The 12,462-nt window shown below is 40.2% G+C and overlaps 1 long non-coding RNA gene across 1 annotated transcript; it reads right to left on the bottom strand.

The window, feature by feature from the left end:
- Positions 1 to 530: 530 nt before the first annotated feature.
- LOC143682931 (uncharacterized) lies at positions 531 to 4,037 on the bottom strand. The gene is made up of 3 exons (XR_013175371.1): positions 3,905 to 4,037; positions 3,183 to 3,350; positions 531 to 598 (listed from the first exon to the last, which is right to left on the bottom strand). It is a non-coding gene; the product is annotated as an uncharacterized LOC143682931 (long non-coding RNA).
- Between the last annotated feature and the right edge of the window lie 8,425 nt (positions 4,038 to 12,462).

Here is a 12,462-nt window from a genome sequence, read left to right as displayed (position 1 = left end):
TTGGGAGAAGTGTGGCACTGAACAGGAAGACCTCACCACATTCAATACTGAAAGCTGCTGTTTAGAGAGTTTGCCATTGAACACCAGGGAAGAATTATTAGAAGTGACCAAGGGGATAAATGAATGCACAGAAAACTCTTTCAGTCTGTGTTGAATGCACTGATGGGTGGTTGACAACCCTTACTAAAGAGTGTTAGAGAATAAAAGTGAAAAGTTTCAAGAATAGCTTTTGTTTTTGAGACTGTCGTTTCTCTCTTTCTCAAAAGAAACCTGAAGAGTTGGCCGTTAGGGTCTGTGCAGAGCCCAGCTGTTGGATCTGGATTGTTCTGGAAGGTCCTGAGAAGTCACGGTGGGCATGGAGGAAATGTCCCCCTGGCCTGAGTTTTGCTTGATTCAAAACACTAGCTTCTTTTCAGAGACCCTGGAGAAACTTTATGCAAAAATATAAATTAATAAATAGGCACCATAGAAATTTCTAGAAAAGAAACTATATCTGAATATCAAAAAAGGCTGTTATCATATCTGCTCACCTCTGGAAAAATAGCATGTCCAAGGCCATCTGAGGTCCTGTTGCTGGATATCATCCAAGCTGGAGTAGCTAATCCAGTAGTAAAACAGAAGAAATCAGAGACTCCCACAAACCAAAGAATACATGAAAAGACTTAGTAGAGATTTCCTACCCATAAGCTTTTTTCTGTTTTCATGCTTGATCATTTCCAGCGTAGGAAAGATCATCATACCCTAGTTTGATAGGTTTCCATTGGATATATAGTCTCATAACACATAGTGCAATAATAAAAAGCAAGTCATTTCAAAATCATTACATGACAATAAAATGACAGTGAAGCATGAACTTGCTCTGCACATATGGAACAGATACTCCCCAACATAAAGGAGAAAATTGGGTGAATTTTCAGCGTGTTTTAATTCCAGAAGTGCATAGTGGATAAATTGCAGTCGAGTTCTCCTTTGTCCTTACGATAGAGAGAAACATTGAAAGGGGGTGCATTCTACCACAATCAGCGGTAGCATGCTTGCTCGCTATGCAGGAGACCTGGGTTTGATTCCTGGTCCGTGCGCCAAAAAGCAAACAAACAAAACACACTGAAAGATGGTCTTGCACATCAGCTGTAAGACTCAAGCTGGGCTCCTCTCACCTCTGTACTTCGCATCCTTTCTGACATTCAGTTCAGGATGCAAAAGACAGCTTCACCACATTGTCCACGTTTACAGTGTGTTCAATTCAACTTTTAAAAAGTTGAGATTCATCATTATCTATAAAGTGAATGTAGAAAGATATCTGCTTGCATATAGCGAATGTCGGATAGAAATAATTTTGTTTTTTGTTCTTAGAATTCTTTACTGAAAGAAAGAGATGTAACCTGACACACACCAGGATAAAATGAGTCTGGAGTATGTCTGATTGGCATGACAAAATCTTTGTGTTTAAATAAGTTAGAAAGGACCCAGTCTTCCAAGGGGAACGGGAGATGGTTCTGAATTATCCAAACAGTAGGTTGAGTTCTGGAGGCTGGCTATTTAAGGTAGGAAGCTCTGAGGCAGGGAACAGCCAGCACCCAAGCGGGAGTGGTCAAGAAAAGACAGACATCCAACTTCAGGGAGGCCAGTGGACTGGAGACCCCCAAGGTGAGCTGAGATAAGAAGACAGAAGTGATTTGTTCTCAGCCTCTTTCTGAACTCCTGCTCTGTGGGTGGGCTGGGCTTGCAGGTGCCTTATAGCTAGGAAGGACAGGGCCTCACTGAGATCAGCTTTCAGTTTTCTGTTCCCCTTACCCCTTGTCTCATGCTATTCAGCCAGTATTGCATCTTTAATGGTTAAGCTCTGGGGCAGGTGGCTATTTGTAAGGCCACTAATTAGATAAAGGGACTGATTTCCACCAGGAGGTAGATGAAGCATGGAGTTGTGCCAAGACCCACAGCTCAGGAGTTTATGACCCCCAGCTACCATGGCGACCATGCCTATTCATCCAGAGCAGCCCTTTTGTGGTGGGAGAGGAGGCGGCGAGCAGGGCAGAGCAGCAGCTTCTCTGGGGGTTGAAACTGAAAACCGAAAATGGAAGTGAAGGAACAAGAAGTCAGGAGGGCACTAGATTCTCCCTTTATAGCCAAATCGGTGGATTGTCTATGGGTTTGGTTACACATGCTTGTTAGAAAAAGCAGGGTCTTTCCCTCTGGGCAGCTGTCCAAGAAACCTGAAATTTGGAGGGAAGCACTTATTGGTGAATCTCTTCTTTCACTGCCTTCATGCTTCACAGTCCCTAACAAATGAGTCTTTGTTTTCTTATTTTTATATTTGTTATTTCCAAATGCTTTGTTGGATTCACTAAAAGGGGCGTGTTGTAAGTTGCAAGCTTATGATTCTAGAAAATACTGAGATCCATTTTCTGGTTTTAACATATTTTTATAGCCTTGCATTCTAGAGCCGGGAGAGGATTCAGGGATGAGTGATCACGCGCCCTGCTTCCTCGGACTGTCTCATGTAATAATTAATCGCTTTACTCCTTTCACTCTCAAAAGGGAATCAGTTGGGCAGTGGTCATCTACTTAGAGATCACACTATTCAATTCTTCATATTAGAAACAAAGAAAGGTGCAGATCAAAAAATATTTGATCACCAAGCTGGGGAGTCAGAACTCTTAGAAATGGAAAGAACCATGAGAAAGTGGTGATGTCAGAGCTGTTGACATGGACTGTTGAATCGAGGCTGAATTGGGAAGAAACTAAAGCCATAGAGTAACTGAAATATTGGGAGAAAGAGGACAGGGAAAGGGCATGGAGAAAGAACAGGCAGATTAAGAGTCATGGAAGGGGAGAACTGGAAGGATAGGAGGTTGTAGTCAGAGACTGAGATGCTGAGTGTGTGATATCAGAGGTGGAGTGTGAATAGTGTAGCCTGGAGTTGCAGAGGCCCAGGCAAGAAACAGATGACCCACTAAAGGGCTAATGGAAGTGAATTTAATAAAGGAACTAAGTACAGAAGTAATTACAGCAGCAACAGCAACAAGAGATGTTGATACATCCAGGAATTAGCAACAACAGAGAACAAGCCGTTTCCATCCCCAGACCTGAAGAGCCAAGGAGAGGGAATGCTGCTGGTGCCTGGCAATACATACACAGATCCTAGAAGCTGCGGCTATAGTAGATGAATATAGTAGACAAACCTTGGCTAGAAAAGGTGGATAAGGGTGGGCCGCTCTCTCTTCCCACCCTTGGATCCTTCGCCAGGGTCTCCAATTCATTAAACCTAACTGGAAGGCAGAAGGTGGGAAAAGCAGGTGGTACTTTCTGTAGAGGTCAGCCTCCTAGGCTGAGCAGTACAGACAATGGACCTGAAGGACAAGCAGAGAATAATCAATACTTCAAAGAATTATGAAAATAGAAGTAGTTGTCTATAGATATTGTCTTCATCCAGGATGACAATAGGACATGGGACAGAGAAAAGATATAACCTTCTCTCCAAGATTATATTCATTGTCATTTTGCAGAACTATAATGTAATTAATCGGGAGGAAACCTGCAGTGGGCTTAATGGTGGCCCCCCAAAAGAAATGTCCACATCTTAATCCCCAGAATCCGTGAATGTTATCTTATTTGGAAAACAGGACTTTTGCAGATGTATTTAAGTAAAGGACCTTTTGATGAGGAGTTCCTACTGGATTATTTGGGTGGCCCTAAATTCAATGACAAGTGTTCTTCTAAGAGAGAGGTAGAGGAAGGGTTGGGACAGAAGTAGAAACAGAGACACAGAGAGGTGAAGGCCATGTGTGACAGAGGCAAAGAATGGAGTGATGTGGCCACAAGCCATGTGTGTTAGTCAGGGTTCTCTGGAGAAACAGACCCAAGAGGAGAGATCTGTAAATATGAGATTTATAAAGGGTCTCACACAGCTGTGGGGATGGAAGAGTCCACAATCCATAGGGCAGGCTCTGAAGCTGTTGGCTCCAAAGGGTCTGGACAAACTTCACAGGAGAGGCTCGAGGCTGAAGAAGCAGTGCAAGAATCTCTCTTCTTCCTTAAAAGCCTTCAACTGATTGGATTATCTCATTGGTGGGAGACACACCTTAACTGATCATATATGTCATCAGACACAGATACAATCAGTGACTGATGATGTAATTCACTGCCTTTCAGTTTATCAACCAGCCATAAAATATCCTTGCAGCAGTGATCAGGCCAGTGCTTGCCTGACCAGACAACGGGGCATCATCACTTGGCCAAGTTGATACCAGAACCTAACCATCACGCCACGGAATGCCAGTAATTGCCAGAAGCTGGAAGAAGCAAACAACAAAATCTCTCCCACAGCCTCCGGAGGACACACAGCTCTACCAGCTCCCTGATTTTGGACTTCTGGGCCTCCAGAAGAGTGAGAAAAGAAAAAAAATTCAGTTGTTTAAGCCATCAGGTCTGTGGTAATTTATTATGGAAACCATGGAAACTAATACTAATATATAACCTAAGATTCTTAAGTCTCATAAAAATAAAATTTGTTCAGATAGTTTTGGTATTATCTGTACTTTGTATTCCTTTTAATTACAAATTATAAGTTGTGATACGGGACATGATGGAGTAATAGTGACTGGACTTATATTCCACCTTAAACAGCTGGAAAACCAGATAAAATATATTAAACAATTGGTTTCAGCCATGGTAAACAGACAGTTAAAGACAGTGATTCTTGAGACAGGAAAAACAAATGAGGAAAGCCTTGTAACTTCCTAATTTTACTTCCTGGGAGAGTTTCCAGATTTCAGTATAGATAGGAGGAATCCCAAATAGTTCCTGGATGATTTACTGAATAAAGGAGACAGACTCTGCAGTTCAGGGAGACCAAAGTAGCCAGAACTGGCAGAGAAAAATACCAGAGAGGAGGAAGTTATACGATGAGGCAGAACTCTAGAGATTTGCAGAGGGTTCTTGACTGAATACTATCCCAAGCATGCACATGAGAAAACCACACCAGGATTGAAAAAGAACTGCTGGGAAGGAGGAGGTAGAGAAATCCTTGATGCTCACACAGACTGGTAATGGCTCATGTTCCCACCAGCCAGAGTGGAAAGACCTCTGAATCCAGGGAGCATCAGGTACAGTTCTTAGAAGAAGCCAAATTATTTGGAATGTAAAGGCTTCTCTGGACTTAAACTCACAAATCTTAAAAACAAGTGTCAAGACTTACAAATTGAATATGAGTAAATAAACTATCTCCCAGAAAAATCTTCACAATATTTAAATGAATAAAACAAAAATTCAGCATCCAAAACCATAATATTCCCTAGGTTTTTCAAGCAAACAAAAGAGTATCAGGGTTTCAAACAAACAGGAAAATATGACTCAAAAGGAGGAGAAAAACCAATCACTAAAAACAAACCTAGAAGTGTTTTAGATGGCAGACTTAGCAGATATAGGCAGTAAACATATAAGGATGACAGTCAATTTCTCATGGGAAACAAGGCAAGCCAGAAGACAGTGGAGCAGTATTTTTAAATTGCTGAAAAACTGTGCCAACCTAGAATTCTTTGCCCAGTGAAAAGAAGATCATTCAAAAAATAAGGTGAAATAAAGGCTTTTTAAGACATACAAAAGCCGAAATAATTCATTAGCAGCAGATTTACACTACAATAAATATTAAAGAATATTAAAGAAAGTCCTTCAGGCAGATAGAAAATGATAGCAGAAGGAAATCTGGATCTACATAAGGAAATGAAGAGCTCTGAAATTGGTTACTATATGGATAAACATAATGACTATTTTCTTTTATATAAATTTCTTTAAAAGATAATATGGGTTTTTTTAAAGCAAGAATAATAGTAATATATTGTGAGGTTTATAACATGTAAAATGTCCGACAAAACTGCCACCATGGAAAGGAGGAGGTGAATAGAAGATACTCTTGTCAGGTTCTTACAACTTGCATGGAGTGATACAAAATTATTTGAGGGTAGATTGTGACAAATTAAAAATGTGTATTTGAAAACTTTATAGCAGCTGCTAAATACATAAACACAAGGAGGTATAGCTAATAAGCCAATAGTGGAGATCAAATGAAAGAAAATTATCCCCAGTGACTCCAAAGGAAGGTAAAGACAAAAAATTAAGTAAAGAAAATGGATGTTTTAGCAATGGAAAGGAATGATGGTAGCACAACATTGTGAACATAAGTAACAGCACTGAAATACACACTGGTTGAAAGGGGAAATGTTAAGTTGTCTATAGTAATAGAATAAAAAATGTGAAGACCCATGGACCTGCACTACACAAACAGTGTAGTTAAACCATGGACTATGGTTAATAGTACAATTATAAAAGTGTGCTTTCATCAGTTGTAACAAGTATGCCACACCAATGCAGGGTATTGATAATAGAGTGGTTAAAGAAAAAAAGAATAGACGAACCTGAAAAGAACAAATATCATTATGGTAGATTTAAATCCAACTAATTCAACAATGGTATTAAATGTAAATGGTCTAAACTAGCTCTGTTAAATTTGAATATAATACAATCCACATATAGAATTTAAACTTTTCTAGTAGTTACATAAAAAATAAAATATATGAAATGAATTATAATAATTTTCTAGCTAACCTAATATATCTAAAGTACTATTACAATATATAATCAATATAAAATTATTAATGAGATGTTTTTCTTTATCTCAGGCTAAATCTTGCATGTATTTCATACAGCACATCTCAATTCACACTTGCCACATTTCAAATGCTCAGCAGCCACATGTTGCTGGTGGCTACGTTGTGCAGTGCAGGTCTAACATTGCAATGAAAAGTGAAATATTCAGAGTGAATTAAAAAGTAAGACTCAACTGTACTCTTCTATTGAATGGATTACTTTAATCCATTTAGCCATTCCTTTATTGCCAGATGTTTAGATTTCTTCCAACTTTCGCTATAATTAAAAATGCTACATTTGGGTTACATGGGCCTATAATTTTTATTCTTGCTTCTGCTTTTCTGTGAGATCAATTCCTAGCTACAGAACTGTGGAGTTATTGTTCATGCAAATTTAGAATGTTGATTAACTGCAAAACTCCAGCTTTGAAAGCTTACTCACTCACACCAATAGTACCTATTTCCTCTTATCTGCCCTGATTTTGGATCTTATTAAACTTTTAAATCTTTACCAATCTGAAAGGTAAGAAGATGCTACCTCCTTGCTATTGACTGACTTGTAACATTTTCCTGAGCTCAGAAAAGAGCACCGGAGAGTAGGACTGTCCGCGAGAAGCAGGTTCCAGCATGGACCTGCCTGCCTCCAGCACCCCTGATGCCTGATCACCTAAACCGCTGCTGTGTGCTCAGCGCAGAGGATTCACCTATTTGTAAGGAAGCCTTCCTCTTTTCCTTTCATGATCATATAACAGTAGGTTTTCTACCTAGATCCCTCATTTTAAATCTCCCAGAAGTAGAATGTACACCCATGTGTCTCTTGGAGTTTGTGCCTTTAGTCTCCTCTTTTAAGTGCTTTGGCTCTCCTCGGTGTCCCTGTCCCCATGGGCATGCAATCATGTATAGGAGAAGCCAGCATGATTTGTGATTCTCCTAGTGATGCCATATGGTTTCCCCGAATAGGGGTTAGATGGAGGAATTTATTGTCTTTGATCGTTGCACTATAACAAATACAATTATGGCATGGGAAATTTTCCACTAAAGTTCAAGAGCAAATGGGACAATCCCCTCCTTTGGATGATTTGTGTGTCTGAATGAATCAGAGGGTTTCCCCCAGATCCATCCCCTTTCATATGTCATCATGAAGATGATATGCCTGTATGCATTATTGGTGAAGGATTTCTCTCCACCCCCACTGCCAACCAAATAATCACTCCTTTAAAACAGAGGGAATGACTTAGTAGTTGAAGTGCTGGCTTTGAATTGCTTAGATTTCGTGGCATCTCTCAAAGTTTCATCACAATTGACTTAGCCTTTCATTCTCCCAGCAATATCACAACCACATGGACTCCTAAGCCTTTAAAGAAGAGCTGCCTTTGTAAGAACCCCCTAATTTTCTTGGCCTCGTTTACTCTGAGATTATTGAACACACAATGCATCATTTTCTGAGTTGTAGCCTTCCCATACAAACTAAGAACCTAAAATTACGACTTGAATGATACCTGGTAGCTTTCAGTTATACCTTGTAGGTTTCAGACTTTTAAATAGAGAATGTAAACTGAATATTTATTTCCATTTTTAACTTTCAGTGCTATGTGGATTTTCATACATTTGGAGTGCTTTTATGTTGTTTATAGTTCTATGGTTGTCCCTGTGAATAAATCGTCACTTTGTTTAGGAAAACTACTACAGGTGTGCTGTTTTCTAGAGCCTTAAAAAAAATTTGCTTTCTGTTTAATATGTGTCCTTAAAAAGTGGAAAAGAGAGAAGCCAACAAGCTTCAAAGCCAGGACAGCTTGTCGCATTTCCTGCTGCATGCCCCATTTCCAATGACGGGCATCGCCAGTGGAGTGGGAAGCCCGTCGGCCGTGGCCTGGGCTCTTTGAGACCTGCCACTGTGACTGTAGTGACCCATCCTGTCGGTCAAGTCACAAAGAACGAAGGACAGTCCCTGAGCCCACAGAGCAGAGCCCGGTGTAGCACAGCGTCCGCGGCAGGCTGGCAGGGGTGGAAGCAAGGGTCGCTGGAATACAAGGACATGCCTTTGGGTGGGAGACAGGCCAACCTCGGCCCTGCTGAGATCCCTCTGGAGAGAAACAACCGCGCTGGTTGTCACTCTCGCTGGGCGGGGAAGTCCCCCAGGTGGCTGGGCCGCGGAGAGACACAGGAGCCCCCTTGGCCCAGAGCTGAGCTAAACCACCGCTGAGACAGCACAGACACTGAAGCGGGCCCTTCCAGGCCTGGTTTAAACGGCCTCCTCGGTGTGTGTTGGCTGCCTGAAGCTTCAGCCTCGTGGGCCGGGGAGCTGGGGCTCGGGCGGCCGGGGAGCGGCGCGACAGGCCCGCCCTGCCCCGGCCCGGCGCCTGCGGGCTTCCTGCAGCTCCCAGCGCGGCCGCGGCGCTCCTGGGGGTCGGTGGGTCTGCGGCGCATCCCCCGGCCTTGGGAACAAAGGGGGTTCTGAGAAGTGTCTCTTCAACAGCTGATCTCTATTAAACAATACATGCCTTTTCTTTTGGTTTTTTCTCACATCCCGCTGGTCGCGGATGGCGCCGTGTCCCCCTAATCCAAACACCACGAAGGGATGGGATCCCCGCGGGTTTCTTTCTAAAGCGGCCGCGGGTCTCCAAGGCTCGGACTGGACGTCAGCCACCGCCCCGTTGAGAGTCCCGGCTCACCATTGTCATGGACCAGAACCAAACCCAGTTGTTGGAGCATGGAAAATGAGCGTTTTGAGATTGGTCTCCTTTTGCACACATTGCACAGCTAATGACAAAACGTACAGGCACTCGATTACCAAGAGGTAATAAGTCAAATCATTTTAAGGGCTTTCTTCATTTAAACAATTACATGGAATTTATACACCGTGATGAAAATATTGCCTGAGCTAATACAAGTTCCATGAATCTTTTCTTTCCCCCAAGTAATTGACATTGATGCAGCATGGACGGGTTGATTGCATTGATGCAGTTGACGGCCCTGTTTAACTGGATTTGCAAACTTAAACACACCATTGAGTTACTGGAAGGCTCAGTCTTCTCATCTGTAAATGGGGATAATAACAGCACCTACCTCCCAGAGATGTTATGACGATGAAATGAAATAAACCACACCGAGCACGAATGTTACCATGTAGGAAAAAATAAATTTCAGCTAAAAAAATGCCTCTTAGGCAGAAAGTATGCAGAAATGTCATAGTTGGCTCAATACATTTAAAAAAAACTATAAAATTAAAACTTAAAAATATGACTCAGGGGAAAATGATAGTTTTGTGGTCTACATTAAGTGAGTAATGTCATTTTATGCTAGATAAAATAAATAATTTTCTGTTGTCTTCTTCCCTTCCCACGTGGGCTTGATACACAGAATTTGTTAACTCTTTAGGGGAATATGCAGAGGAGTACATGTGGCTGATTTTTTTTTCACTCCTTTCTCTGAATCCATCCCTCCTGTGCCTTCATTTCTTGTAGCACCTACTGTATTGTATTGAGATTATCTGTCTACCTGTCTAAATTATCACCAGGGTATGAGTTTGTTGCCATCAGGTAATTTGTCTTCCTTGTCTTTGTGTCAGGACCACCTTTCGTAGCATTTCATCTGCAACTTAGTGCTAAGGCACTCCTCAGCAGATGTTTGATGACCGACCAAATGTATTTTTAAGGACTTTGTGCCACTTTATAGCAGTACTTAGTTATTATTAACTACTACCAGAGATTTTTTTTTAAAGCATAAAATGTGTTCCTGTTGGGAAAAGATTTTTACGGTAACCACCATATCATAATATCATATAATTTAAAAATAGTTTTCAAATTCTAATTTTGAGAAATCTCAAATATCTTGAAAAGTTCAGAAAATGAAATAATGGATGTCCATTTGTTGATCACTGAAATTAGACAAATGCAAATACTTGGCTTTATCTGGCTTTCCGGAAAAATAAAATGTTAACAAAAGAGCCTTCCCTCATCCCTTCCCTGGCCCCTGTCACCATTTCTGCTCCCTCCCTTCCTCTCTGGAGGTAATGACTCTCCTGAAATGCTGTGAATCTTCTCTACAGTGCAAGTACAGAAGTGTATCCTTGCTAAGGGCCCATTTGGGGAGGGAGTGCAGATTGAAAATGTAACTATCCTGTGATTTTTGCTTGCTTAGTAAAAAAGTGCAATCTGGGAATTGAAACACCTTGCATTTCTTGCTCTTAAAACCACAAATGGTGTGTCTAAGTGCTAGGCACTTCATTTTTCACAGTCTGTGTCCATTCTGGAAATAGTCACTAAACTCCTTGTCATGGGTGAATAAGAACTTTTCTGCCTGAAGGAAAAATAATATGGATTTTGTTCATTTTTCTAGCAATATACCTCCACCTGTCCCCTTTCACTTTACCCTCGCCCCATGCATTTAACACAGCAGAGTGCACTCAAGAATATAATTTATGTTACTCCCCTGATCCAGATTTTTAAAAATTCAGATCTAATTCACATATCATAAAATACATTTAAAGGGTACAATTCAGTGGTTTTAGTATATTCACAAGGCTGTACAACTATTACTATCTAATTCTAGTACACTTCCATTATCCTAAAAAGAAATCCTATCCCATCAGTGAATTTACTTTCTGTGTCTGTGGATTTGCCTGTTCTGAGCATTTCATATAAAAGGACTAATACAATATGTGTTTTTTTTGTATCTGGCTCCTTCTACTTAGTGTCATGTTTCCAAGGCGCATCTATGTCCTAGCATATATCAGAACTTCTCACCTTTTATGTCTGAATAATGGTCACTATATGGATATACCACATTTTGTTCAGTCATTTAGTGATGGACATTTAGGTTGTTTTTGCTTTTTGGCTATTATAAATGATACTGTTATAAACATTTGTATACTCTACTATATGACTTTCTGAGGAACTGCCAAATTGGTTTCCAATGTGGCTGCATCATTTTACACTCCCAACAGCCGTGTATGCGGGGTCCAATCCTTACCTGCACTTATATCTGTCTTCTTGATTATAGTCATCCTAGTGGACAAAAAGTGGTGTCACTGTGGTTTTGATTGGCATTTCCTTAGTGGCTAATGATATTAAGCATATTTTCACATGCTTTGTATATCTTCCTTGGAGAAGTGCCTCTTCCAATCCGTTGCTCATTCTTTAAATTGGGTTGTGTGTTTTTGTTGTCGAGTTTTAAGAATTTTTTGTATATTCTTGAGCTAGATCCTTATTGGATAGATGATTTGTAAATATTCTTTTGGTTATCTAGTAATGTTCCCTCTTTCATTCTTGTCTTAACTAATTGAATCTTCTCTTTTTGATTCTTGGTTGATCTACCTATATATTTATCAATTGCATTCATCTTTTCTAACAACAAACTTTGGTTTCATTGATTTTTTTCTATTGTTTTTTAAACTCTTCATTTCATTTTTTTCCAATCTAATAATTTGTTATTTCTTTCTAACTCATTGCTTTGCATTTATTCCATTTTTCTCTTTCAATTTCTTTGGGTGGTAGGGTAGGTAATTGATTTGAGTTTTTTTTTCTTTTTTAAATGTAGGCATTTACAGCTTTAGATTTGCTTCTGGGCACTACTTTCATTGCATCTCATACATTGTGGTATGTTGTGTTTTCATTTTCCTTCAAGCAAAATACTTAAAAATTTCCCTCATGATTTCTTTGACCACTTTGTTATTTGGGAATGTGTGGTTTAATTTCCACATATTTGTGAATTTTCCAAATTTCCTTTTGTTATTGATTTCCAATTTCATTCCATTGAACATGCTTTGCATGTTTTCATACATGCTTCTCAAATTTATTGGGCTTGTTTTATAGCCTGA

This window comes from Tamandua tetradactyla, chromosome 5 (assembly GCF_023851605.1).
Source record: "Tamandua tetradactyla isolate mTamTet1 chromosome 5, mTamTet1.pri, whole genome shotgun sequence".
NCBI classification, from domain to species: Eukaryota; Metazoa; Chordata; class Mammalia; order Pilosa; family Myrmecophagidae; genus Tamandua; species Tamandua tetradactyla.
The sequence above is the reverse complement of the archived record's forward strand: the minus strand, read 5'-3'. Positions and strand labels throughout refer to the sequence as shown.